Genomic DNA, 4882 nt, shown 5'->3' with positions numbered 1-4882 from the left:
AGGATGGATTAGAATGAAATATGTTGAACTTAATGTTGTGTTTTGAGTTGCTTGCTCCCCTTGTGCCAAAGATGGAGTGCGGGACCATACTGGTCACACACACCCCTTCAAATTAAGTGCCTCAGAATATTTTCATGAATGGACAATTTTGCAAAATCATGCACTATAACTTACCACACACAAACTGTACATATATTTCTTTTGTTTTTTCTTTTTTTTAAATAAGGATTTGTTTTGGCTCCAGTGGTCTTTATATGATAGTGAATCAATAGGAAAACGGGTTGTGAGAAAGGGTGAAGACACGGCTGGGACTCAAACCTGTGATGGCTGAAAAGGACTGAGGCCTGATGTATTATGGGTCACACACTTTATCCACCGCTGTGCCCATTCATGTCTATATCTCTGAACTTAGAAGTAAGTCCACATTATTTTTATCATAATCATCATCCTTATTAAAGACTCAAATGGGTCCATAGAATAACATCCCTTTACAGGACAAGAAAGACGATTAAAAACTGTCCTAGAGCAACGCCATTTTTTTTTAAGTGTTCACTTTCTCCAATCATTTATTTGGTCATAAACCAAATAAATAATTTATTTGGTCATAAACAATCCTTCTGTGTGTGATCATATTTAGTAGTCAGTTCATCATTGATGGTAAACTGACATGATGCCATCTGTAAATAAATCCAGTGGGTTTATAAATTTATCGGTGGTCACAATTTGTCCTGAGGTAAACGCGTCTTACTGGAGGAACTGAACCTCCGACAAAGGGATCAGGGTTTGTTATGCACTGTAATGATAAAGGTTTGGTGAAAAGTAATCAGAAAAAATTGTTAAACATTGTCAGTGAGGAGAATGTATTGAAGACACACCCTCACAGCAATGAGAGTTTGTGCCACTATCATTTTAAATATATTAAGAAATATTCCAGAGGTCATGAAAGGTCAACCAGTTCCCCCCAACCTTCTTCAAATCAGATAAAATTGGTGTCCCAAACCCCCACGCAGAGTGAAGTCATCATTCTCTCCAGATGACCAAATCAAGCTCAGTCATCCCTTCATCCCTCCTCCCCTTCATGTCTCTTCCCTTCATCCTTCATCCCTTCATCCCTCATCCATCCATCAATAAATCTTTAAACATACGTATATCTTTGTGGCGTAGTCGTTGCCAGTGAAAAAACAAATAAAAAGTACCCCCCCTTCTCTAAGTTCCTCCTACAAAACTCATTCATTTTTGCACATTCAATTTAGCACTCTTTATTATCTTAGAAGATCTGACCCTTGTAGCCTGGTAAAAACGCTCTGCTTCATCAGAGCCCCAGGAGGTGGACAGGCAGCCTGCGCAGGTGATCGGGCCATTAAGAAACTGGAGGCGTGGAGTGTGTGGAGGTTTTATAGTCAACCCAATCGCCACTGTGAAGTGAGAAGTGAACATCAGTTTCTCGATGGGTTCCTCTTGAATGTAGTGTATGACTCATTCAAAAATGTTTTTTCTTTTTTACATACCTTCTTTGCTGAAGAGGCAAAAATGCCTCACCAAATGTCCCAGGTAAAGCTGTGAGCCTCACTACTGTTAAAACCATGTTTGTTTGTCAATTGTTTCTCTACCTAAATTATATGTTCATGTGAGCATGTCCATTGTTCATGGTTGGGCAAAAATCCTATTCTGTCATTTTACTGGAGTCTATAATCCCAATTTTTCACTTTACTGTTGCATAATTGTCAGTTTTACAGTTGCATTACTACATTCTTTAAAATCAAGTCATGGTTACAATACTTTTGAAGTAAAAATATTCCATCAACGTACAAGGACCATAACTCTCTTTCTGAGATGTACTGGTGACCTTTGATCCTAAAACAGCTTAACTTTAAATAAAATAAAACAAAAGAAATTGAATAACCAAATTATTACTCAAACTACTCATTTATAGTATAGTATACCATAATAATCTGTATGAGAATCAAACCCTACAGAACAACCCTATAATGTGTGCTTACTTATGGTTACAACAAAATACATGGTAAAACCTAAATGATCATTATCTTGTTAGTAGGTTTAGTTTGAGTTGGAAGCTTCAGAGTGAACCTTGAAATCACTTATCGATTTTGAGCTGTTATCGTGCAATCCTCATTTAGGCTAATGTGTCAGCACCATCTGAGTCTTTGTTAAAGTCAAAAGTGAACATTGATGTCAGTTTTAGACCCAAACATGTTGGACTCCCATGTCTTTGAAAAATATTTTCATTTTAGTAGGTCTGCTAAAATGGTGCCAGTCCCCAGATCGCCCACATACAAACATGATATGTAGAGTGAAGCAATAATTCACCCATCCATTCTATACTATGTATGTACAGTAGGGAAAATAAGTATTTGTTCCAGCTCTCCTCAGATCTTTGACTAGATCCTGGATGTGTGTCTTCTAAAGTTCAACAGGTTCAAGCAAGTTCAGTAAATCCAGATCATTAGTCTGTAAAATTCTTGCTGGTTGCTAGATAATAAAATATATTTAATTAATCAAATTCTAGTTTAAAGTAAATCTGTTGGGCTTCTCATAAATTATTGATTTAAATCTACACAATGTAATTTTCCATTTTTTTGTTTTATTAATACGTGTCTCACAGTTGAGATGTACTTATAATGAAAATTGCAGAGCTCTCAATTTGAAAGATGCACTAACATGACAGCTGCTGGGGCTGGACTTACTGGAGAGCATCATGAATGAAGCTTCTACAGATATTCCATGTTGAACACTGCAAGGGCAGGGTCTCACAAAACAGGACTCCAAATTCAATAACTTTGGCATCTGTTTTTTTTGTTTGTTTGTTTGTAAGCTTTCTAGTTAGGAACCACTTTTTCCTCAACTCCCAGTAAGTTAATATTTCTTCTAAAAATATATATATATGTTGTTGCTCTGAATTTTCTATTATTTGCATTGTACTTTGATCACATGTGGTGTTTGCACAAAATGTATAATGCTATCAGTTTGATTCTTTCAAAGTCTGCTCCCTCCCCACCTCTATTTACTCTCCAGTTCCCCCAATTCGAGTTGTCTTCATTGAAGCAGACTGCAACCCTCACTGTTGCTTACTGGGATTGGGCTACAACCTTAATGTGCTCTGGCATTCTTGTACAGGTGCTGCTTTCCCTTATTAATTCAGGCCTTTGGGGAGTTCAGGGGTCTGAGTCACAGCCCAACAAGAGAAACAGATTTTGTAAAAGCCTGCGTTGTCAATCCTGCTGAATACACAGAATGTGTCAGGATGTCTGAATAACATCTGCCACTGTTTCTGCTCAGTCAAAATAGTCTCTCCTCATTCTGCACACAACTTCAGACCAAATGTTAAAATATACACAGAACATCAACATGACTGATTTATGCAGAATCAAATCCTTAAATGTAAAAATTAAACAGACAAAAACTGTTTAAAACGTCTCAGCATCCCTCCCCGTCAAAACACTTAAAAATACCTGTAAGATGCTGTTCTTCAACCCTCTCTTTAAAAATAACCCCATAAATATTTAATTGGACTCTTAAAACCTATTGCAACTGTCCTTTGTAGTTACTTTTTCCAATAGTATTTTTTCTAATAAATATGTTTTGATATTCTCCATATGCCATCATTAGCATCAGTAATTTCATCAGCAAGAAATGTGGATTTTGAGGCTTCTTTTTTTCTCCCATTGCCATGGTGAATCGCATTCTTCCATTGATGAGGACATTTTGTATTTTCCCGCTCACATTTACCTCAGAGGTAGCTTGACTCAGAATCAAGTTACTTTGTTGATATCTCTTGTTCTGAAACCTAAAATCCTGAGATTTATTCAGAGTATCTGCCTTCTAGTCAGAGCTTGTTAATCCCACTTTCTGAAACAAGACCTTAGAGGCAAAAAAATAAATAAATAAATAAATAAATAAACGGCACATATCTCTGCTAAACCCCAGAAACACAAAGTCAAGACGAAAATTTCAATTTTAAATAAAGGTTTGCCCTGAAATTGTACGCTCCCAGCAAATTTAGGAAGGATTAAGGTAAAAATATAGCAGTAGCAGGTGAAATCCAAACCCAGATACAAATGGAGCAATGAAAAGGAAAACTTTACCTCTGTAAACAAAGCATTGTCTGTTGCCACTTGATAACAGGAGCTTCTCATTTAAAAGGGCACAAGTCAGGACGACCTTCAATCAAGACAAACAGCTAAAAGCAGCTAAGAGGGCCGCTGGCTGGCTCAGTTGGTGGCACCATGTGCTGGGGCTGTGGCCCCGATGCGATTGTTCTGGATTCGAGAAGAAGGACAATGTAAATGCCTCAGGTTTGTTAATTTTTGGATCCTCATCTTAAAGGAAAGGTCAGGGTTACTGTGAAGATCACCACACGTGTTTTTTTTTTGTACATTGTTTCACAACACTGTGAAAGGCTCATGCCATCAAAGTGCATATTAACCACTTTAAAATCAGTGTTTCTTTGTGTAGGTGTCTGTGGAATATCTTATACTCTGACCTTGGCTCTTTGTGCTTGACTGTTATGAATACACATTAGTTTTGTGTTGCTTTTGAAGGGTCAGCTATCAACATGGTAATTATGTTTCTGCAGCTGAACTCTCCCCTCCTGTTTGTCATTAATTCTGATGATGGGAATTGTAGTAAAGCTGGTTTCTTGTTAAAGATGCATTTTTGCAAATATTTTAAACTTTTCCCAATAATTGTGCAGAGACTGTGTAGGTATGTATAACGCTTTAAGGGGAAACATATTTGTTACTAAAAAGCAAGCCTGAGGTTACCAGGTTCATATGGAAATACCATTTCAATCTGGATAAACTCAGACACAGAAAAGATAATTAAAGGATTTAATGACAAAATTAATAACAATTCTTTAGAAATG

General features: G+C 36.9%; 1 long non-coding RNA gene across 1 annotated transcript in view; it reads right to left on the bottom strand.

Moving 5' to 3' along the window:
• Nucleotides 1-1044: 1044 nt before the first annotated feature.
• The window catches only part of LOC107834762 (uncharacterized), a 7996-nt gene continuing 4158 nt past the window's right edge, over nt 1045-4882 (bottom strand). Inside the window, exons 2-3 of the long non-coding RNA XR_001660580.1 lie at nt 2778-2781; nt 1045-1058 (exon numbers count right to left, since the gene is read on the bottom strand). This is a non-coding gene — a long non-coding RNA (uncharacterized LOC107834762). The remainder of the gene's footprint in view (nt 1059-2777; nt 2782-4882) is intronic.

The sequence above is a fragment of the Poecilia formosa genome, unplaced genomic scaffold, assembly GCF_000485575.1.
Source record: "Poecilia formosa unplaced genomic scaffold, Poecilia_formosa-5.1.2 Scaffold753, whole genome shotgun sequence".
Taxonomy (NCBI): Eukaryota; Metazoa; Chordata; class Actinopteri; order Cyprinodontiformes; family Poeciliidae; genus Poecilia; species Poecilia formosa.
This window is presented reverse-complemented; position numbering and strand designations above follow the sequence as displayed.